The sequence below is a fragment of the Papilio machaon genome, chromosome 22 (genome assembly GCF_912999745.1).
Source record: "Papilio machaon chromosome 22, ilPapMach1.1, whole genome shotgun sequence".
NCBI lineage: Eukaryota > Metazoa > Arthropoda > Insecta > Lepidoptera > Papilionidae > Papilio > Papilio machaon.
In genome coordinates this window covers 4,994,025-5,019,995 of record NC_060007.1, presented here as the reverse complement: position 1 = coordinate 5,019,995, position 25,971 = coordinate 4,994,025, and the positions used below count along the sequence as shown (strand labels likewise).

Below are 25,971 nucleotides of genomic sequence, written 5' to 3'. Positions count from 1 at the left end.
TAAAAACCAAACAGTTAAAATAATTTCCTTATTAATCGTCCGTTTACAAAAGAAAATGAAAATGTTATTTTTATAATTACTTTATCCAATGTAAATGTGTTTATTTTATATAAAAGCATCTTTTGGTTTTTACCATTTAAATTCCTTACGATTCTCTTATTATTGCTTATTATTTTTTGGAACTCAAGAAAATACTAAGTGATGTGACGTCTTTTCATAAGACCAGAGGACTTAACATAGACACTAAGTAACCGTGGGTTTTTGAGATCAAAATCTCTGTCAACGATAACAATATATATGTTTTAAACTGAGATTTTGGTCTTAGAAATCCACGATTAGTATATAGTATTTTGATGACGCATGTTTACGTAATAAAACGATTTATCACTGTATAATTGAATCGAATGCTAGTTAAAATCGGCAATTTGAAGAAGGAAATTGCAATGTTAATTTGCTATCCGCGAATGAATTCCCGAATTAGTGACATCGTTATTGCTATAAAACCGACAATCTATTTATTATCTATCCATACAACGTTAACCTATGTTTCTTAGAATTTCTCAATTTATATAATAACTACAATCGTTAAACTAATCTTACCTTAATCTACATTTATTACAGATTGTTAAGAAAAAATGTGATGTGCCAAACATACTTCACAGAAATCACTTTGAAAAATGTGATACTGAAGAAAATCGATTTAAGAACTATCTAGAACAGTATAGTGTGTGCATAAATGTATGGTTATAGAAGCGAAATATATGTCTGCATAAATGTATAAATATAGAAGCGAAATATGTACTAAGTTCATGCTTACTGTTCTATAACCTCTGTCTATACCTGTGGGTAGCATACGTGATTAGGTACATTAGATATAAGAAGTTGCTATTCAACTTTTTAGTTAAATGCATTTTAAGTGGAAACAAAATCAGAATTATATAAGAACTCTTTGTTCCCGTTCCGCTTTATCCACATGAAATTCTATAAATTTTTACTAAACAGAAAAACTTTGCTTTATTGTTAACATTGCGTAAAACTATTACAAATGTCAAAATTCAAATAACAAAGAAGCCCTTCGCTATTAGCTGAGAATTCCTGTTACCATGGCAACCATCTTTGCTGGTATTGGTTTGCAATTTTTGTCATTTTCTTGCATATCATTTTTTCAATTTACTCACCTCCTAAGTTTAATGTCGTGAAAACATATAGCCTATAGCGTGTCGTATGTTTAGAGCTTTTTATTACAAAAATAATTATTAAAAAATATACCGTCATTGCTACGTTCAAGCATTATAAAGAAGTGTGTTTTTACACTTTGTTTAATTAATATATAGTCTATACCACAACACTTAAGTAAAATGGAGGGCTCTTAATGAAATATTACTCTCATCGTGGCAACATAATTACATCAAGAAAGATATCATCTCCAGATTGAAACGTAACTGAATCACTGCCTCCCATATGTCCCAGTGACGTGTCCATTAAGTTAAATTACTAAAGTTGCTTCTGTGTTAAGTTGTTCCAGGAAATTTCAAGTTAAAATTAAGTAAGCAGTTGTGATTAATGGTATAGTTTTATTTCTGACAAATAAATTTTCCTGAAATCTTGGAATATATAGATTAATAATTTAAAAACAATTAATATTACAGTTAACAAAAAAGATACAATAACTTAAAAAGTATTAAGTTAGTAAATTATTCGAACTTGAAGTTGAAACAGTATACTCAATATTACCATAGTAAAATTAAGTGCCACGAATTAAGCGGCAACTGACAAAATTGGATATGTTTCAGTTAAATTGAAATTTATAATTAATTCATATCCAGTCCCTGGAAAGGGGATCGTAATGGGATGAGCTATTAATGCCTGCGAAGGTTGTTGCCATTTAATTTGTTCCTGACCTCATGACCTTGAGTGATTTGAACGAAGAGAATCGAATATAATTGTTTGATAAAGGATTTTTAAAACTAAAAAAAATAGAATAACCAAACAATCGTTTATGTCAAAAATGTTATACTACACGATTACAGATGTAATGTTCAAGTTTAGTAATAACTTATAACTTTTATGCTGGCTAAGTTCTATAATAATCTTTGTATAGTTACAAAGTAATAAGTCAAACATTTAACAGCATTACCTAATAAATATTTTATCTGGGTATTTATTTTCCAACATATATTTATAAGGAATTATATTTTTACGTGCACACATAAACTACATGTCAATAAAACACGTAAAATTAACCAGTCATACATTTTATTTGCAAAAATTATTCACAGCGATAAAAAAAAAATGTATAAAACGTTATAATACCGCAATATTACAGCGCAAACAATTTTGCAAACGATTGTACACTGCAGTGCAATTTCTTTCAGCATTTGCATATTCGTTACCGGAAAAACGAACGTAAAACTCATCATTTCGTTCACAATTTGCATACTGCATTGTGTGCTAAGGGTTGTTTCACACTGATTAATTTATTCGATAGTTTTTTTCATAAATTTAATATTTAAGTATCGATACTTCAATTTAATCACGAAATACCTCACTAATAGTTAAATTCTAATTACTATGCTGGAAAATTTATACGTGAAATTACTTTTTAATAAATTAATATGTACCCAACTGATTAACCTTGGGTTTCTTAATCCAAAATCTCCGTTTAAACGTTTTTCTATCTCTGTGTTGTCAAAGATAATGACAGGGATGAAGATATGTTTTATAAAGAAATTTTGGACTCATAAACCCACGGTAAGGAAGGTAACCTTTTTTGCGCGTATGTATAGTTTAGCGAGATTTTTAAATCAATATTTTAGCTATCATGATAAAGGTTATTGTAATAGAATTTATTTTTAATGAACTATAATATTTAAAGACTAATGAAGGAGGTGCAAAACAACGTGATTGCTTCCCAGTACTCCCTCCATTCAAACAGGAACTCTCGCCAATTAGAACATTCCCTACTCTTTGATATTGGAACGTTACGCAAATGTTTATTTTGTTACGGTCTCCGGTTTTCAATTATTTTCCGGACTGAGGATTATATTTAGAGTTTTTATTGACGCTTCGTAATATACGAATGTATTTGTAATTATTGTATGAATGTGACGCAAGCTACACATTAATAGTTATTCTTTTAAAACACAAAACTTATAGTTTTTTATTCAGTTTACTGAGCAATAAATTTTATTATGTATCTTTATTTTAAATTACTTATTTTTTTTAAATCTCTAAATATGAATGTAAACATACCTTTTTATAAATAAATCTCAAAACACTTCCAAACACACTGTTTAAATGAGCTGATAGAGGAAATCCACAAACACAAATCACAGGAATAAAAACAATTAAATCAGGCCTACACTTCTGCCACAAACACCAACCACAAAGTAATTCAGCTGAGATTTCTGTACGTCACCAAATAGAAGAAAAAAAAAACTATTCGAATTTTAAACTGTATCGCGCCAACTAGATGTATAGTGCGATTCAGTGTGGCGCGAGCTTGCGGTGCGGATGCGCGTCTCACTGCCCGTTCCGTCGCAGTGAATTGAACGCAACGATAACCACCCGATTACGTCTAGGGACGCGACGTCATACGATATCGATAATCGTAAACGCAGTCTGAATTAATGCAACCAACGCAAATGCAAATCGTTTATTAAATTTCGTTTATTCATGCACCAATGGTTTAGATATTACTGAAGATAATTTTTTTTGTCTTATGTAACGCCTTTGATATTTGAATGTGAATGCTTTAACAGGCTTGAGTCATTTGTTTTATGCAACAGTCAATATTTTTGCTTTACAAAGACTGTCATAAAATTATAATCCCAATTAAAACCCCCATTTTCATAAAAACCATCGACACATTTTATTATCAGTTACAACCCATTTGTTACTTTATTTTCATATGTCGAAGAAAATCGACTCAAAATCGACTTGGAAACTGACCACATCACTCGAGCATCTTGCCACAAACTACATCGTGGTTTATTGACGTGTAAAAATAATCAAGTAGCCGGCCATAAGTCAACGACACGAAATTTATTCAATTTATAGACAATCTTATCATGTTTATATTTATGGCCGGCCTACGGTGAATGACCTAGAAATAACTGATCAGTGTAAATTGAGCTTCGGTACCTCGATCACTTGACTTAAGTGTAATTTATTATATCAGTAGGCTAATGCACGACACTATAAATACAAAAAACGATGACTCCTACATAAATAATCGTAATCCACAATTTTACCATTTGCACCTTGTTCTTTTTTAAATTAACTTGATAAATAATTATTTCTGTGTGAATTTTAAAGTGACGTTAGAAAGAAAAATAACTGTAGATTTTAGTTGTATATCTTATTTTTTTCTTCCAAAAAAAAAAATTGGGAATTTCAAACTTATGATTGTTTACGTAGAAGCCATGGAAATATGCTTTATAAATGTACTTTAAACAAAATAGCTTATTCATTTTACTTAGGTGTAAGTTAAATAGTACCGTATTGATTAAGTAATCTTAATTGTACTTAAATAACATAGTTTATCAATATCAATGGAAATAAAAATGTAAAAAAATAATAAGGTCGCAAGTCAACTTACATAGTAAATAATGTTATTAGTATTTTTAAACACATTAGGCTACTTATTTTTTTTTAAATTCCGCGCGGACGGAGTCGCGGGCGACAGTTAGTTTGTAATAATGATATAAATTCTTGACCTTTAAACACAAGGAGAGCGAAATGCGTCAGTTGATAAACTATTTTTAAAATATATTTGACCCCCATCATTTCTCAGCTGTGAGCTTGATAGCAATTTATCAGCGTTTTAAATGTTATTAACCTCTGATGACATAGATGCTTTTATTTATAGATTGATTCTTATTTTAGAAACGCTTTTATGTAAGCTTTGATATTAATGTTTAAATATAACAAGAATTAATGCACGATAAAATTCACAATCTAATTTGTAATAGGCATAAAAATGTTAATGCATTAACCCAGACATATTGGTTATTAGTTCACAGGTCATTGAAAACAAATTGGAAAGAAACATAACTTACTAATATTATAAAAGCGAATGTTTGAATGGATGGATGTTAGCTACGTAAATTACAGCGTGAAGTAAAAACACGCATAGCTGCCATCCGGAACGAACGGTGGGATTCAACGCTTCGAAATATAAAGCCATCACATTTAGCATTCTGGAAGCTTCCCAAGTCACTTAAAGGCGACACGTACTCAACGATGCCGCCATTGTCGCGCCCAAATACAACACCAGCTATGCTGGACGAAGAGAAAGCCGAATGTCTTGCAGACAGCCTCGAGGCCCAGTGCTCCCCCAGTAGCCTACCGGTCGACCCTGACCACCTACGGAGGGTGGACAGCGAGGTCGACCGGAGGAAAAACGAACCCCTTCTCGACTCAATTCCTCCGGTTACTAGCGACGAAGTCGAGGAACTAATTAAAAATCTACGTCCACGCAAAGCTCCCGGCTCAGATGGCATCACCAATAGGGTGGCGAAACTATTTCCAGTTGCCATTATACAACTTCTCGTAGCCATTTATAATGCGGCAATGACCAAAGGCGTCTTTCCCAGCGAGTGGAAGGACGCTGAAGTCATAGGGTTCCTCAAACCCTCAAAGCCGCCTTCCAATCCCACGTCTTATCGCCCCATAAGCCTTCTCAAAACCTTTGGGAAGATTTATGAACGATTAATATTAGCACGCCTTCGCACCTTTATGGACACAAAAGGCATGCCTATTGCAGAACAGTTTGGCTTTCGCGCCAAACATTCATGCACCAATCAAGTGCACCGCATCACGGAGCACATACTTGTCAAACGCCAACGTGGCCTTAGCACCGGAGCTATCTTCCTCGACGTAGCGAAAGCGTTCGATAAAGTATGGCACAACGGGCTTATATACAAGCTATATGAGTACGGGGTACCCGACCGTCTCGTATGCATAATACGAGACTTCCTAAGTAATCGCACGTTCCGCTACCGCGTCGAGGGAGTGTGCTCACAATTGCACCCCGTTCGAGCCGGGGTGCCCCAAGGTTCGGTGTTAGGGCCAGTTCTCTTTACCCTATACACAAACGACATTCCCCGCGTACACGGTGTAGAGCTTGCTCTATTCGCCGATGACACCTGCGTATACACATCTGGTCGTTCACCCGAAGCTATATGTCGACGTCTCCAAACCGCTGCCAACACGTTAGGTGCCTGGTTTCGGAAATGGAGGATCGAAATTAATCCTAGCAAAAGCGCGGCGCTCTACTTTTCACGCCAGAAAGGGACTGTTCTTCCGTCCATTAAACTCATGGACAGCCCAATACCTTGGGAAGACCAAGTAAAATACTTAGGTGTCATATTAGACTCTAAACTTAACTTCTCCGCTCATGTGACCCGGGTCAGGAACCGCGCGGCTTTCATCCTAGGTCGTCTTTCCGCGTTGATTAATAGTAAGAGTAAAATGTCCCTTCGGAACAAGGTGACACTCTATAAATCAGTAGTTCGTCCCGTCATGACGTATGCTAGTCCGGTATTCGCGCACATCGCCCCGAAACAAATACATCGACTTCAGGTGATTCAGAATAGATTCTTGCGTAGAGCCACGGGAGCCCCGTGGTACATGCGCAACAGCGATCTCCATATAGACTTGGACTTGCCCACCATTGCCCAACACCTGAAAGTGGCGTCGCGTCGTTATTTTGACTCTGCCGTCGGTCATCCTAATCCGCTAGTTGTAGGTGCCGCCACCTACAATCCAATCGCGCTCGGTAAGTTTCGTCGGGATTATCGTAGACCTAGGCACGTTCTTGACTTTCAAGACGATGCAATTACTATCGCCCAGGCTAAACTCAAAAATCACACACAGATTACACGCCGCAGTCGATGTCGGCTGCGGCAATCATTCTCGCGATACGGCCTGATAGCAGGCAGGTTTTCTCCTATTAATAGTAGAAGCGTTGCTGGAGTTTCTTCCGCCACTTCTTCTCCCAGCGCTAACGCTTTCCGAAGTGGTAGTAATGTTAGCTGTATTAATAATAGCAATCAGATAATAGCAACCGATCAAGCCGAGGTTCGGCCCTCTCGGGCACCCTTGAATCGGAATGCTAAACGCGTAATGAGTGACAGCCCAAGCCGAGGTCCCCTCTCGGGGGCCCTTGCGCCCAGTCACTCCATGGAGCGTCCACCGAAGCGACCTAAGAGCTCGGTGACCTCCCAATCCGGTAATAATAACGAAGTAACAGCCCGAGCCGAGGTTCCTGAGGGAGCCCTCGAGCCTAGTTACTCTTAAACGAGGTGTAGGCTAAGCGCCATCTGCGCCCGGCCACCTCAAGCCCGGTGAAACTGTAAATGCCTCCTCAAGGCAAACAGTGACTACTCAGTCACAAAAAAAGAAAAAAAGGATGGATGTTTTTTTAAGGTACCTTCAAAACGGCTCAACGGATCTCGACTAAATTTGGCACAGATGTAGATCATAGTCTGGAAGAACACATAGGCTTTTGTGTTTTTTTAATTCTGCTCGCGGAGTCGCGGGTAACAGCTAGTAAGAATAATAACACTAATTTTAGACGCAACTTAAAAAATTAAAAATGGCCATCACGTGTTTTAAGAATCGATGAAATTTAATCGTAAAGTCCCAACACTAGCACGTTATCGATGTTACGTTTTGTCGACGTTTGAACAAGCGATGTTTTATTTATGCATGTAAAACGCAATACATTGATTTTTATATGAATGATTGTGGGTAGAATGAAACTGCAACATGGTCAAATTGACGTTTTGACAACGGATACAAAGAAATTATATTAACTTGATAATAATTAGAAAATTAAACCTATATAAATAGACCTCCTTATCAATAATAAAAAAAAAACTATGTTAGTTATTAATTTCAATAAAATGTAAAAAATCTAGCTTCTACATTAAAACTTGTTCTTATTTATGTAACTAGCAGTCGCCCGCGACTTTGTCCGCGTGGAATTTAATAAAAAACTTAATAAGCCTATTTGTTCTTCCTGGCTATGTTTTACATCTATGCCAAATTTCATCACGATCCGTCCAGCCATTCCGGATACCTTCAAACAAACATCCAGCCATCCATCTAACTATTTGCATTTATATTAGTAAGATAGTAGAAGATCCTCTATCATAGAGTCACCTCCACTTTAATGTTGTCGTTTCTTAATCAATCTTATTTCTTCCTAAGATTATCCATGAACAGTAACACTAAACACACAAACTTAAAGCTCTTTACAACAAACATTATGCTTATTAGAAGTAACGAAGTACTAAAATATATCTTTGTTATTTTAACCCAACCATTTTGCGTCAACGAGTATCATTTGTAATATCAACGAATGGAAATGAAACGGGCCATATGTCGCCATTTTGTACGCATTTCCTACTCCCAAAGATGGCGTAGAGCGAAACAATTTAATAAAGCAGGTGTTCTGTATATATTCGTTTAAATATTAATAAAATTGATAGTCTGTTGCGTATTATATTTACTTTTTTATTTAACTACTAGATTTTACCCGCGACTCCGTCCGCGCAGAATAAAAAAAAATGCACACAAAATAAAAAAGTTCCTATGTCCGTCTCCTAGTTCTAAGCTACCTTCCCATTAATTTTCAGCTGAATCAGTTCGACCGATCTTGAGTTATAAATAGTGTAACTAACACGACTTTCTTTTATATATATAGACTAGCTTTTACCCGCGACTCCGACCGCGCGGAATAAAAAATAGAAAACGGGGTAAAAATTATCCTATGTCCGTTTCCTGGTTCTAAGCTACCTGCCCACCAATATTCAGTCAAATCGATTTAACCGATCTTGAGTTACAAATAGTGTAACTAACACGACTTTCTTTTATATATATAGATAGATAGATAAGGCTACTTTGTAATATTAACAATGAAACGAGCAATTAAAATATGAAAATACTCTATTTTCAAACTCAATATTTATTGACAGTGGTGACCATCTAATATTGGACTTAGAAGCCGAAGCCATAGACGAAACTAGTCTATTCCTCGCGTCTTCTTCAACCCAAGCAAACGTTGTTTGTAAAATTACAAAGTTATCACGCACGTAATAATATTACGAGTTTACAAATTACCTTATATCCGTGCATAAAATTATACTTAAAGAAAATAAGGCAATAAGCATCGCAACGTATGACACAACTTGGTAGCAAAGATTGTGCAATACGGCATAAATGCTTTCCCACGCGTTGCAGCGAAACGCATCAGAGCACATGTCACAATCACTACACTTGACATGGGATTCTAGGCCTTATTGACCGCTCTGTTACCTAGGATTAACTTACAACGCTCAAGGGTAGCATATGTAACAACAGACGTTATGAATTATAATTACTGTCTACTTATTTATGGGTGTAATTGCATAATAATATGCTGTTCTGTAATCATCTATTTTTTTGAAGTATTTACTAACTAGCTGTCGCTCCCCTCCGTGCTGGATAACAAAAAAAAAAAAATAATAATCACTAGCCAATGTGTTCTTCCAGACTATGTTCTACATTTGTGACAAATTTCATCAAGATCTGTTGAGCCGTTCGGGAGATACCTTCAAACAAACATCTATCGATCCATTTACACATTCGCATTTATAATATTAGTAAGATATGAAATAAGATTATGATTCCTAGACGAAAACGGTCGGAATCAATAATTTGTGAAAAATATTTAGTGACTTGATTCTTTTTAATTAAGGTCCCTAACATCCTGATATCAAAATTTACCGTCTCATCCCTATTACACGTGGTTTCCTTCTAAAAAAAAATTGAAATGGCTATGCTGTTTTTTCTCATAAAAAAAAACAATGAGAACGTCATAAAAATTCAGTATCTGGTATATTTGAGTTAATCCGACAATCTTGCGTCCTGCTTAACGTCGACACGTCTCTTGCATTATTTATTAAATCGTGTTATTGGAAACTCGGTGGCGGACACGTCCTGACCGGAGAATGCGCATTGGTTATTGACCTTTACTATTGATGGCATATCTATTTAAATTAGATGCATAATACCATTGCAATGGTCGGTGCAATCTTCATGACATCAAAAGGCTTGTTCATATACATCTGTAATATTCAGAGTTGCTATCCTAAAGATCGGACAGGAATGTCGATTATAATAGACTGTTAAAATCTTTAGAGACATTAAAAAAAGTAGCTACAATAATTGCGAACCTCAGTCAAAAGCACTACAAAAAGAAGAAGGAACGATGACAGAGAAACGGAGAAAATGGTCCAATGAAAAGGAGATTATGTTTCCAACTTCTTTTCAAACGAAGAATCATAAAATACCAATTCTTTAACGAAATTATCGAATATCATCAATACGGAAACGAAGTCTCACTACAATATAGATTAATAACTTGTAATAAGTAGGAATACTATTTGATATTGCCGCCTTTGCATTATAAGGATACTTTTTACTGTTGTTTATTATGCAATCAATTCTTTCGCATTTTGTAATGAAATACACTCCTACGTGATGAATTACAAATTTGCAAAACGTTCGCTTGCAGAATACAACATCCTTAATTATAAAACAAAAATCTAAATGCGATCACTTAACACTAAATGCGATACGTGCTGATTAGTAAATTGTTTTAAAGATACGAACTGAATTAAATTGTATTTCTATATTGTGGGGTTATTTTATGAGATAAAAGCGTTATAAAGTAGATGAGAGAAACATAGTAATCATTTTAATAAAGCTAATATATTATGTATATAAATACAACATATAATAAAGATATGAATGGAATTTCATACGAAATAAAACGTCTGTACCCCGCGAGATTACGAGCATTGTTACGCAAAGTGACTTTTGGTGTTACAAGGGACAATTTATCTGAACAAGTACCTCATATGCCATTTATTAGCTACATTGTTTGTTTATTGAAGACATATTCCATTTTGATGTTTTTTGTGCGTATTTTTTTTCCTTTTATATCCGAAAAGGAAGAGTTAGATTGTACATTATGTCATCATGTTATACTACTTTAAAATAGAAATAACCTTAATAAAAAAAACCTACACAGAAAAAACTCTTATCAGTCGTGTAATAACAAACTATTGTTTCTCTCACCGTGGGTTTCTGAGACTAAAAACTCTATACAAAACATAACGTTATACCTGAAATATTAAAAAAAAAATGGACAACTATATCTGTTAAACGCAGAAACCCAAGGTCAGTATCATAAAAAGGAAATAGTATTTACGTGAAATTCAGAAATCTTAAAGCCGAAGAAAGTTGAAGTTAAAAATGTTCAGAATAAATAGAATATACTTAAGGATAGATATTTTTTAATTTTATTGTCACAGTCGTAGAAGCCTTGCGTTTGTTACATAATATGTAAATTAAAAGGTAATATTAAGGCAGGTTATTAAGATGCACAGACAGACGTAATTACAATCTGGGGTCGTGCGAAGCGACTGTTATAACTAAATAAAGCTGTTAGCTTAACGCTGCCATTAACTATAACTGGAAAAGCAAACATTCAAAGAAACAAAGTTGCGGTTACACTGATTAAGAATTAGCGGGTTGAATCCTACCCTTATTTATTTGCTCCATTGTGGAAAGATTTAATAAATCGCGTTTCGTCTGATGAGTGTGGTACCGGAGGCCTAATTTTAGTCCTCTTTCCCTTCCCACCCTTTTCTTATTAGGAAAGGATGGGAAGGGGAAGTGGATTTGGCGGAAGAGCGGACGCACAGGAAGGAGAAATATCCTGTTTATGTGCGTCCCCTTCTCCGTTGATTAAAGGTAGGCAACGCATCTGCATTTGCGGATGTCTATGGGCAACGGTCGCCTCGCTATTGCGGCGAATCCAGGTGGCCGTTTGTTCGTTTGCCACCTTATTATATAAAAAAAAAAAAGATTTAAATTATAACTTTATCTTGAAATTAATGATTATAAGATTTTAAAAGGAAGAGTAAGAATAAGAGTGTAGCGAAAACTTTGTGTTTAAATTTGGTGCAAAATACATTGTTAAGAAATGATGTAAATATAGGTACAGATAAAAACGGATATAACTTAATTTTTACTGAGCTTTTGAAAAGGTTTTTTTTTTCTTTAAGCTATGTTTAAATCAATTTACGTCCATCGCTCTTCCCTTACAACAAGGCCGCAATCTTATGCCTCGCAACAATTGCATTTAGAATCCCATTTTGTGTAACAACAGCTCTTCACTGTTAGTATTTGCATAGAAATTTTCATGTAAGCTCGGGATTACTGGGATTAACTATTAGTTTCTCGGTTAGCCGTGCCGTGTGGCGCCGTACTAATATTCTATTAGTAGGTGTTTAATAACTTTTCGAGGAATTATTTTGGAATAAACTATACTGATGAAGTCTTGTTGGTAAAGACATAATTTCAGTTTCGGGCCAATTGGCGATATAATTCTCCTTTCTTTTTCTCTTTTTTTTTAATAAAATAAAACTAAAATTATTTTATTAAATTTAAAAACATATCTTTTTATTAAAAATAGGGGGAATTATATAAGCATATACAACTTTATAAATTTTTGGTAATTCCCCTTCCCATTCTTTTCTTATATAGTATGGGATAAAGGGATTTGTCACACAATTGATAGGAAACATCCTTTTTCAGTGCGTATCCATTCTGTTGATTAAAGTTAACTCATTGGCAAATGTCTGTGGGCAAGTCACTTCGGTATTTTTGCGAATTTAAATAGCTACTTGCTCGTTTACCAGATTTTACTTTAAAAAAATGTAAGAAAGAAATAATTATTACCTCTATAGGAAAGTTTAAGTAAAGGTTGTTTAAGAATATTTCAGAAGATTTTATTAAGTTTCAACGAATAGGAATGTTAAGAGGGGATTTTTCATCTTTTTTTGCCTCGACGAATCAACTTCTTGTAATTATAGCGAAGATAGATTTCTTCAGGGGAGAATATCGTTAAAATTTTCAATGAAAAAGTCAAAAGAATGTTTCACGATGGAATGGATTTTACAAGTCTGGTATTAAACGCAAAAAAAGTAAACTTGCTTTAACATTTTACACAGATAATATTATAAACATGCGACTTCGTTCACGCGGAATTAAAAAAACCTAGTAAGTAGCCTATGTGCTAATCCAGTCAATAATTTGTCTCTATGCTAAATTTTATCAAGATTCGTCTAGCGTTTTGTAGTTAACTTAGGGTAGGCTCCGAGCTCCTCGATGGGAACGTATAGTGAGCTGATCATGATGAATATGATAACTATTTTTTTCTAATTATTATTTCTGACTCTTACCTAAGTCAATTTATAAAAATCCAAACAATGTAACTCAATATCCAAATACGTGTTTGCAAATCGTTAATTTTTATATGATAATTGATGATAACCGTGTAAAAAAACGTTATTTTTTATTATAAAATTATATTAGTGAAAATATTTTTTAATTCAATTTACTTTTGGCTTATTAAAAATTAAAGTTGCCAGTTAACATATGTACGTCAACCCTTTTATACCGTGGCTCTAGCACTCGGCGCAAATTTTTGACAAATCATGGTCATTTAAACATTTTTATGTGTACTTGCGAAATGCGATCTTTACCAATAAATAATGAATTATTTATAACGAAAGCATTGTGGTGATACATATTTATGGTGCAACATATAACCACGTTGACGTTAAAAATGTCAAAAGTCAAAGGGTTAAAACACATGTTTAACTAAACAATGTCTAATAGTATTTTTTGGAGTAAACCTATCAAAATAAAACATTTTGATTTTCACAGTTAGCCGGTCATAACAAAAGCAAATCATTTCAACAGCACATTGTCAACTTATTTCGTAAACGAAAACCAAAGCTACTTATTACATTGTCTTTGTCTATGATAAATCTTATTAATATTATAAATGCGAATGTTTGGATGGATGGATGGATGTTTAAAAGTATCTTCGGAATGGCTCAACGGATCTCGGGCGACAGCTAGTATTAAATAAAGGACAATTACTTAAGTAAGAAACGCAACGAACACCCGAAGCCTCTTAAATATTAACAGCCATTGTTAGAAGTGTCAGCTTTTAACTGAAATCTGTGAATACTTGGAAATATCTTTGAGTAATATAAATACATTTGTTAAATCACTTACCGAAGGATTGGTACGAATTGCCAACATTATGTTTTTGATGGGACTTTATGAAAAAAAAATTGTTGCTATTAGTTTATGCCCGCGACTCCGTCCGCGCGGATTAAAAAAAATAATAATACTATGATCTACATCTGTGTCAAATTTCATCAAGATCCGATGAGCAGTAACGGAGATACTCTCAAACAAATATCCATCAATCCATCCATCCATCTAAACTTTCGCATTTATAATATTTGTAAGATTACACCCGTTGTTTACTGGTTGTGGCTAGAGACTATAGATTACATTTAAATACGAAGGTAAAAGAATTAAATTTGCTTCCCAGTTTACAGTTCTGGAGAAAATTGTGAATGGGTAGGAAATAAACTTAAAGTATAAAAGTTATCTTTTGTTCTAAAACCATTAATTTAATAACAAAAATGTTAAAATGGCTAAAAATAATATAAACATCGTTACTCCAATTAAGTCGGCAAATTGAATGTGGGATTTTTGTATTTACGTAACTCGGATTGGAAAATTGTTGATAAAACAAATTGCACGGATGAATGGAGTTCAACCAACGTTTTATTATACAATCTATTAAAAAATAATCCAGATGAATGTTGGAAAACAAAGAAATATTGTTACAACACAAAATCATTAGCAACTACATTGAATTTTGATTTAAACAACCTTCATTATAATGTAATTTTACTCTCAGTTTCCACAGTCAAAATACATGTATTAAAACACACTTTTATCGGTCTCACTATCTTTAAAAAAACATAGAGAATATTATTGCGTAGGTTTAACAACACTGAAAAGTTACGTTTAGAAACAAAAGGTAAACGAGCATGTTAATCTTTGTCAAAAAATAAAACAAGAAATAATATTTAAAAAAAAAAACATCATTTTGGGTTAAAAAGAGACCTCTTTTGCTATTCCATTTTATTCATAATATGTTTGTATGCGATATCATTATTAAATTTACATACTCAGGCAATAAAAGGTAAGGACGGAAAACCTATTTCGCTGTATAAACATAAATTATGAACCATTTCTTTAGCCGCGATCCTAAAAGCTGCGATGAAAGGAAAACAAAGGGGAGGGTCGAAGAAAATTAAGAAAGTTTAATGAAAATATTCGAGATAGGGGATCAACCTTCAATAGGGATTGAGCAGGTGTAAAATAAGACAGATATTAAGGGCTACATTATTAAAAAAAATACCTCATGATTAAAAGATGGCTCATTTAAAACAAAACAAGATATAGTATTAAAATGCTATCCGGTTGTTTCCTACGACGAAACACTATATCTCTGTATCATAAAATAATTAAAGGCCTATGCACTGTTAGGCGGCCGGCGATTGGGTTCTTTTAAAAAAAAAACCAAAAACTTTACACTACATTTTTAATTAGTTATAAAAACTGTATGGTCTCCGAATCCGAAGTGTGCAACTCGCGAGCTAAAGTAAACTGACATAAATGGAAAAACTTCGTTGATGCATATTTTGCTGACCATGCAGGCCTTCTTTAATAATAAGGGTTATAACAGCACGTACAGCTAGTTTGTCATAACTTTTTTCGTTAAGTGAACAATGTCAAAATAATGACGTGTGACACTTGTCGAGCCTGACTTCAATCTCCGTCAAATTTTCTCAAACAATTTTTCAATAGTACTGATTGATTTACCGTTAATTTCTGAGACCAAAATCTCTGTATAAACATACCATCCCTGTTATTATCTTTGACAAAACTGTGATAATAATATGTTTTTAAAGGAGATTTTTGTCTCAGAAACCCATGGTTAGTATGAAGTTAGCAATGAACAATACACCTTGAAATAAGAATAAAAAGATTGACAAAGAGTGAGTGTAAATTAAGTGAAATAATAACACTGGCACTTTATTAATAAAAAAAATGACATAATTTAGTTAATGAAATGATTTATCGTATAAATTTCAGCAAATCATCATGGTGTTTATAAGCTCTAATAAAAGCTCAAGAAAAGCTCTATTGTCGATGACAGCAAAAAGGAAACGATTAAAGGACATTATCTCGGCTAACATTGGGGTGGTACAACCCCCTAGTATTGAAAGAAGTGGGGTTGCTACTTTTATACCGCCTGTTAGAAATGTGCCGCGTCGTCGGTGGGAAAAAAGATTTCGGACATTTTAAATCTTAATTACGATCTTTTCTGACGGATTGGGTGTTTTATGTTGTGTTAATTTGAATTGGTTGTTTTAAGTACTTTTTAAATGATGATAGATTTATAAAAGAATAAAGAATTTAAATTTAAAGTGCTTGTAATTGAAATTTAACATATTCTTCCCGATAGTTTTAGTAAAGCTATGTTTTATGATTTTTTTTCCGTATGTTGTTTAATTATAAATTATACTTAAATTACTATGATTGAAAATTACTTACAAAATAGAAAATACAATTACTTTTCTTCTATAACATAAGGTAGCAAAGAAGCAAGCGGCCACCTAAATTTGCAGAAATAGCAAAGCGATCGCTGGCCATAGACATCCGAAATTGCAGCTGCGTTGCCTTCTAATCAACGTAGGAGGGAACGCACCGAAACAGGATATTTCCCCTTCCTACGCATCCCCTCCTCCGTCAAATCCACTTCCCCTTCCCATTCCTTTCTCATAAGAAAAGGGTGGGAAGGGAAAGGGGACTAAAATCAGGCCTCCGGCACGTACACTCATCAAAAGAAACACGATTTTGTGTAAAATTCATGACTGTCTTCTGTGTGGTCATAGTATTGCAGCGGACGAACTGACCAAATCGTACAAAGGATGTTTATGTTGCTGGCGTCTACCATTATAATATTAAGTTTTTGTTTTGTTACTTATTTTTAATTTATAAAATAAATCAAAATTATGACACAAAACTTCGTAGCTTTATGTTTAAAACATTTTCCAAGTTACACAATTTTCATAAGAGTGGGAGTAAGTGAAGTAATTCAGCTTTAATATCAAGTCATTCGTCACCATTACTGCGGCGGGCATTAATTTAGATTGAGTATCATTTCTGAAGACGCACACTTGTGACACACAATTAGACATTTTAACAAATTCACGCATAACGAACGCTAGCTTTTGAATTTAAATTAGGAAATAATTACAGAGCTAAGAGTTATGGTTCATTATCGAACTTGAATAATTTATTAATAGTGAATACCTAATACATTTCGAAGTATTTTTTTTTTTCAGGTATTGGCCATTGTTGTACGAGTAAAGTGTAAGGACAAGAATATCTAAGCCGATTATAGAGGCGCTCCTATCGCGGTTAGAACTGTCTACATGAGAAGACAGCTGCAGTACAAGTTTCCTGTGACACTTTTGTAACATTACCTAGAGGGCGTTATCAAAATTTGATTTATGCACAGCGATTCGTATAACTTTGTTAGTATGTAAAAATTTCAAAGAACAATTCGCGTATTGTTTTTTGAACTGGGAAATGCTTATTAAATTACAGGGATTGGAAATCGCAACCGACAACAAAAATTATTCCCAAATTGACTACGATATATGATTTTAATTTGTAATTTTATCCTGCAGCAGTTACGATTGTTATTGAAGATTTTTAATGGAATATCAACAATAAGAGAGCTCCTTAGTCAATTAGTGACTCTAACTGTAAGTTTTATAAAATTGATAAATATTTTTGTTTTCCATTTCAACTTAAGTGTGGGTTAAGGATGAAAGTGAATTTAGTGAGGCAGAATTCTTTGGACTCACGGAAAATATACCCTATTGTTGGCGAAATTGCAAATTACACGGTTTGCCGCTCCCGACTTATCCTTTTTCTAGATTAATGTTAGACACTGTAGTGCTGTTCTATTGTTAACATATGATTGTAAATTATATGAATGTCTTCATTATTTTGATCCCCTTATTTTTTCATATTTGTTTATTTACATATTTTGTATATAATACATTTTTTAAAAAACATTTACAAATATAACAATAGTACACCACAGGCTGCAGAATGCCATGACTCAAGTAACCAGTGATCGGAGCTGCAGAGACAGGAACCTCCTCACTATGCGCACGGATCTAAAATGACTGCTTTTTGTCTCGGGCTCGTAATGCAATTATTTAGCGAGAATTTTAATTATTGTTAGTTTTTCTTAAGCTCTGTATTTATTTAGCTTACAAATTAATTAATTACTAATTATTACATCTAATTTAAGCGACAATTACTGTATTGATATTGTATCTAAATCGTATTCCTGTTTTATTGATATAACCCAATATATTTAAATGGTGACTTTATTAACATGTGACTTGCCAGAGGCAGAGGTAGTAAGGCTACATCACAAATATGTTGGATTATATCTACAACAATAAACAAAAATATGTGAAGTCTTTCAGAATACAAGGAATGAGGTTACACAAATTACATTGGCTCAACAAAGCGCGAAAAGAAAATTGCTCCGCGCAATACAATTGAATGGTAGCACACAACTTGAAACTTTATGTATTGGAAATTAGATTGATTTTTGCAAATTGCCCACCATAAAGGTACCGAATCATGAACGTTACACGGAAATGTCGAGAAAGGATCGCCCCAAGATATTTCGAGTCCTTTGAAGATAATTCTGTGACAGCGTCAAAATTTGAGTACTCCAGTAACTTACATTGTAAACAACAATCCCAAAAATTAAAAGACTAGGAAGTCTTACTTATTTTAAAGTGTTTAATTTTTTGTTTCGACTATTTTTTTTCTTAAAAGTTTTCAGCGAATTTTGTCTAAATCAGTACGCAATCATTTTAATAGTACGTATCATTAGACTCCGTCGTCTTACGATGACATTCGTACGTTTATTAATTAAGGAATATAATATACTATAAATTATTTATAATGTATAATTTATGCATCTAATTATAAAAAATATTTTCACAAGTATAGATCTTAATGCAAGGCGATCTTTTCAGTTGAGTTTAGAATTTTTTATTACTAGATATCTCGACTTGATAATGTTTTTGTATTAAGCGCCAGGAATATAAACATTTGTATAACGTGATAAAACTCCAAGTAGTTTTTTTTATTTACAAGTACAATGTCGTTGATATCTTTCCTTAGTAAAAATTTAATTAATGTTCAAAATATTATTTTTATTTCATTTCGACATAATTTAATTCTAAGCAAATAAAAGCATGTAAAATGAAATAAAAGTATATTTTAGGTTCGAATGAGACAAGCTTAACGGGAAACCTCACCCTAGCGTTAACGGATAAAGGCCAAATCTCTTAAGGTGGCATAGATATAGAGGGGACATCGGACACTGCGATAGAAGGATTCAAGATATCAGTACGATGGAGTTAAAAGATCAAAAGAGGTCGGATGGGATGACAGCTTGTCAGACAATTTTTTGCGTATTAACACTTTGTTCGCGGTCTTAATATTTGTTGTTTATTGAATGTAAAGAATGATGTTTTCACTTTTATTATTAAATATTATGTTTTATAATTTCAATTTATGACGTCATACGTCAGCGTCAAGACAACGAAACCGAATCAAAAAATGAACACAATGAACTAACATTGACAAATTTTAATCCTTATTCTATTACGTAATAATGTTAAAGTTAAATAAATAAATAAATTTACTATACCTTGATGAAGTCAAATGGAACCGGAACAATCCTGTAAAAAAAAAGACAAACATTATAATCACTGTATTCAAACATAAATTTAAAAGCCTTTTATTTCAGACCGTGGAATTGTTGTCATATTTTAATGGTTATACGTCGCAAGGAAATGTGAAAACCTCCCCCCCCCCCTCACTTGAAAAGAGATCGCATTAAGGGTGTGTCATTTATCAAGGTGACAGATCATCTCAACTTAAGTGAAGGGACCGTGACGAATGTTGCGGTCAGGTGTACTGAGTTAACTGCTTTCTAATGCTCGTTAACGTGTGATAAATTAAATGTAGATATAAAAATGAAATTGGATATTAAATGTATGTGGGATGTCAAAAATAAAAGGTTTTGTTTTTTGTTACCACAGCGTCTTTTCATTTTTAACCACACACGACCCGCACTTGCCACATCTCACGCCATTCCTCCCACGGACATACGTCATTGCCCACTTCCGTTTAATGAACGTAGATTGGAACGCATTCAGTGCTATTTGTGTAAAGTATAGAGTTTTGAAATCACCATACTATTGAAATTGTAAGAACATATTGCTTCCAGGAGTCGGAAGCTTTAAGCGGTCAGCAGAAGTTGCAAGAAATTCGTCGAACACAATTTGCTGTCACTGGTAAAAATGCTGCAAGCCGCCGACTTTTTGAAGCTGTCTGTGTACGGCGGCCTAATTGTAGTAATCTAGGTGGCCACTCTCTGGAATTGACGTGAAGTTGTACCATTACAAGTGAGAAAAACATATCGACGCTGGAAAGCATAAAGGCTGTAACCCTCGAAATCGCGAATATGTTTTTCACACGTTAATAATTTCAACCATTATCAAACGATAATGATTTTATTATAGGTTAGCACAAACTACACAACATTGCTAAATACCGCATGTTTGTAGGCGTATCAGCTCACGAGTTATGATTTTTTGGCTCTCCTGTAAAGTTCATACTTTCGGGGTTACAGCGTTTACGCTTTACAGCGTCGACATATTGCAAACATTTCACATCGTTCTTCTTGAAAAATGAAACACAAAAAATGTTTTTTACCTTTGTTTCGGTAGTGGAAACTCAAAATAACACGCACGTCTACATAAATCGTGACCTCAAATGATTTATTTTCGAATGGACTCAGTTTGATTTATCATTGAACACTTTTTATCATTGAACGAAATGTCACCCGGGACGGAGCTGGATTGAACCGGATTCAAAATCACTAGATTAGTCCATTCGAAGTGATATTGGTTTCTTGAAGATGTAACGTTTTTACGCCTGTCCTATCAGGCCTTATATATGAGTGTCACCTAATTCTGAATGATTTAGGAGCAGTCAACAATATCAACCTTCGATGGATTAAAGGTCACAGCGGCTCCAGAGGCAACGACGCAGCGGACGAGCTGGCCCGCAAAGGTTCCAGTAGCCGAGCAATCGGCCCTGAACCCATCGTCCCCCTGCCTTTAGGATACTTAAGGTCGCAGGTAACAAGCAGAAGCCACGACCAGCACAGCGCGCTTTGGGATTGCATTAGTGAATGCAGGCAGACCAAAGAAGTTCTGCCGGAAATTAATAAGCGAATCTCAAACACGCTACTTAAATTAAGTAAGCCACAGCTCAGAATAGCTGTAGCTGCTCTGACAGGTCACGGCCACTTTAACAAACACCTTTTTAACTTAGGTATCACAGACAGTCCTTTATGCAGGGCGTGCATGGAGGAAGAAGAAACAGCATTGCACGTTATACAACACTGCCCGGCAGTGTCCGACTACAGGGACAGATACCTCGGTCCGCCGAGGTCGCCGCCAGAGATCACCAGCAACATTAAGGGATTGCTGGGGTTCTTTGGCGAGCTGGGCTGGCTGGAGTAACCCACAGCCTGCCTTCACGCAAAATACGCGCTTGTCGTGGAGTTGCGGAGAACTGAGCCCCTACTACTAACTACTACTAACTAACTACGCCTGTCCTAATACGTTCTATTTGGATAAGTAAAGCTTTGAAATTTTTTCAGTTAAATACTAGAGCTATAGTTTTAATAAATTATCTTATCTATCAAATTAAACAACTATTTGCATATCTTTTTTTGTGATTAAATTCGCTCACGTCATCATCTAAAATTTCTTGATAAACTGATTACTAATTAAATTTTGTATTTCAATAGATTTGTCACAACAACTCTTCAAGTTATACTTTATTTTCCTTTTAGCAGCATTCGACATTAGATGTATTTAAAATATTTTAGACATACCATTTCTTTTCTCCATTTACTTTTCAGAAGTCACGTCTTGAAAGATATAAAAGAAAACAAATAGTCACCCTAAATAAGACCATGTATTATAACGTAGAGATTTATTTAAGAATGATTTGATTAATGTTGTAGTAAAACGACATTAGGGGAAGCAAAAAGCCCGCTGGGGCACAGCGGAGATAAATCGCAAGCTCGTAAGTGTTTTCTTTTTGTATTATAGAATTTTTTTCCGGAATATGATCGGATAAATGTTTATAAGCATCAGTCGAATTAAATGTGAATTACAAATATTAGGTCCTTACATATGAAATTGGCGTTTTTCGTACTGGCCACTTTAATCACGAATTTCTCCTCTTTGGTAAGGAATTCCTAATTCAAATTTGTACAGCTATAGACTCATGTATTTGTGGTTCGATGACTGTCATTCATTTGTTTTTTTCTTCTGTTTTTTTTCTGTTTGCGTCACTCATTTTACAAAATGGAAAACTTAAAATATCGCATTATTTACGAGTACGAGTTCCGCCGTGGCACTAGTGCTGCGGAAACGACTCGAAGGGTGAATGATGTGTATGGCGGTCGTGTTGCAAAAGAAAACACAGTTCGTTTTTGGTTCCAACGTTTTCGTTCTGGAAATTTCGATCTGCAGAACAAGCCCCGTGGACGGCCTGAGACTCAAGTTGATAATGAAGAGTTGAAGGCTATTGTGGAAGCGGATCCATCGCAAACCACGTCCGAGTTAGCTGCAGGCTGCGATGTTAGTGATAAAACTGTTTTAATTCACTTGAAGCAAATTGGGAAGATTAAAAAGCTTGAAAGGTGGGTACCTCACGAATTGACTGAAGCAAACCGGCAAACGCGCGTCGACTGTTGCGTTACATTACTAAACCGGCACAATAATGAAGGTATTTTAAACCGAATCATTACCTGTGATGAAAAATGGGTTCTTTACGATAATCGGAAGCGCTCAGCGCAATGGTTGGATCCTGGCCAGACAGCCAAATCCTGCCCCAAGCGAAAATTAACCCCAAAAAAGTTACTTGTAAGCGTTTGGTGGACTAGTGCCGGTATTGTTCATTACAGTTTTCTCAAATCTGGCCAGACTATTACGGCTGATGTCTATTGTCAGCAATTGCAAACCATGATGGAAAAGCTAGCGGCTAAACAACCTAGGCTGGTCAATCGCTCCACGCCACTGCTGCTTCACGACAACGCTAGACCACACACTGCGCAACAGACAGCTACTAAATTAGAAGAGCTTCAATTGGAAAGTCTAAGACATCCTCCGTACTCCCCGGACCTTGCTCTAACAGATTACCATTTTTTTCGAAATTTGGATAACTTCTTGCAAGGGAAAAAATTCAACTCCGATGGGGCAGTCCAAATCGCCTTCAAAGATTTTATTGATTCCCGTCCGACTGGTTTTTTTAGTAAAGGGATCAATGAACTACCTATGAGATGGCAAAAGTGCATAGAAAATAATGGTTCATACTTTGATTAATTAAATATATTATATTAAAAAATATTCGACTTTTTGTTCCTCCCATACAAAACGCCAATTTCATATGTAAGGACCTAATATATAAAATTCTCGTGTCACAATGTTCGTTACCGTACTCCTCCGAAACGGCTTGACCGATTGTTATGAAATTTTATTATTCATATTCAATAGGTCTGAGAATCGGCTACTATCTATTTTTCATACTGTTATTAAGTTTTTTTTTAACGGCACGCGGACGGAGTTGCGGTCGCACAGAAATAGAATATTTCCCCTTCCTATACATCCACTTCGTCATCAAATCGACTTCCCTTTGCTTTACTTTTTTATGGGAAGGGAAAGAGGACTAAAACTAGACCTCTGGCATGCAAAATTATCAGACTGCACGCGGAATTACTTCCACTTCACTCCTATCTTCTGAGTGATGGTATTGCACCACTCGAGCCGACACATTCGTGCAACAGATGATATTGTTATTGGTGTCTACTGATGATAGAACATCTCATATCTCGAATAACACATTTTTTCTCCTTGAAAGGAAGGTAAGTGTTTTGCGGGCATGTAAGTATGATATAATTTCTTATAAATCGTTCTATCATAACGCAACTACTCGTATTCAGTTACATTCCATAGTTCGCAACAAAAGGTTTATTAAGTTGTCTATTATAACGAACTACTATATAATTAATATATCAATCGACCAGGTGACTCGACTTCCTTAAGCCACATTGCACAATACAAAATTATCGGATAGTAGAGCATTATTCTAAGCACACTTGTGGAAGGAAAGGAAGCGTACTTGGCCTAGTTGTGGCATGTCGAAACTGTGTGGGCAATAGCGGTGACTCGATACCGTAGTGAGCGGACTTCAAGGATTTAACTCTGAGCCGACAATTGTTTTGTGAACAGTCAATATTTTAATTTGAATTTCACAACCCGATAGTTGACTAGTTGTATCCGGTAATCATTGCAATGTTTCTGTCAGTTTTCACTTATTAAAACTACATATTGTTTCCGCACTTCTTTAGTTTATTACCCGATTGACTAGAGGTTTTTTTTATATATCAAAAGGTGGCAAACGAGCAAACGGCCACCTGAATTCGTCGAAGTAGGGAGGCGACTTTTGACCATAGACATCCGCAAATGCAGATTCGTTGCCACCTTTAATCAACGAAGAAGGAGACACACAGAAAGTGGATATTTCCCCTTCCTATGCGTCCCCTCTTCCGCTAAAACCATTCTTATCGGTTTTGGTTTACACGATATGATGTATAGTTCAAAAGCATTTTGTTTCTTAACACAATAGTTTGTAAATAAAATTTCAACCGAGTTATATAAGTTTAGAAACCCACATATATAACGTACAAAACATACTAAGTTACTAAGTATTTCATGCAAAATGTACAAAATAAGAAATGAAATTCGCAAGAAGATAATTTGAACATAGCGTAAGAGTAGTAGAGACATGCCGGTCGGACGAGATGAGGCACATTCTTTTGAACTGCATTCCACACGCACGCACACGTTGACATATGAACTAGGGTTGTCACTTAAAGTAATTTCTTCAAATCAAACCTACAACACATACTCTAATACAACAAAAAATACTTTTTTCCTACCTTGAATAAAATTTTCTACACCTACGTTGTAGTACATTAGATAAGGCTGGAATGTTATTTATGACTGACAAGCTGTCGCCCATGACTCCGCCCGCGCGGAATTAAAAATAAAAAAAAACATAATAAGTAACCTATGTGTTCTTCCAGATTATGATCTATATTTATGCCAAATTTCATCGAGATCCGTTAAGCCGTTTTGGAGATACCTTCTAACAAACAAACATCCATCTATCCATCCATCTTATCAAGTTATTTTTGTTGACAACCCTAAGTACAAATAACATGAACTATTGTGTAGAAAGTGGATGAAATAACTTTATTCATTGTGACATGCTTGTATTTCAGTATGTTTACTAAAGACAAGTTATCCTAAAGGGTTAGTAAATGTAGGTACGAACAATAAATACGCAGGATTGCTAACATGACGATATTCGAGTGTTATTACAGGATATATAGAACAAATGTAACAAACAAGTGTGTCCGAATATATGTCGATATGTTGATATTATACCTATATATTGATATCTCTCACATTTTCTTGGGAAAAAAGGGAAAGCAAGTCTTAATACAAGTTTTTCGGCAATGGAATGTCACAGAACACTGTAAGAGAAACAAAAGTAACGTTATAATTTTAGTGTTAATTTATTGATTAATTCAATTCAAAATTCGAACAGATAACCGAAAAACAAAAGAGAAAGGTATAAATTAGTATTAATTAGTATAAGAGCTTTTTTTGTCATCTAGTTCACAATGTAATGTTAATGCAGTTTTTACAGAACGATTGACTTGATTCCCACGTACAATGTTGTAATAAGAAAAAATACATATTTTTTTTGTACGTT

The 25,971-nt window shown here is 34.7% G+C and overlaps 1 protein-coding gene across 1 annotated transcript in view; it reads right to left on the bottom strand.

The window, feature by feature from the left end:
• LOC106708223 (brain tumor protein) overlaps positions 1-25,971 on the bottom strand; it is a 317,131-nt gene that overhangs the window by 223,960 nt on the left and 67,200 nt on the right. The window contains exon 2 of the mRNA XM_045683553.1: positions 19,754-19,784. The gene's annotated coding sequence lies outside the window, so the exon portion shown is untranslated. The remainder of the gene's footprint in view (positions 1-19,753; positions 19,785-25,971) is intronic.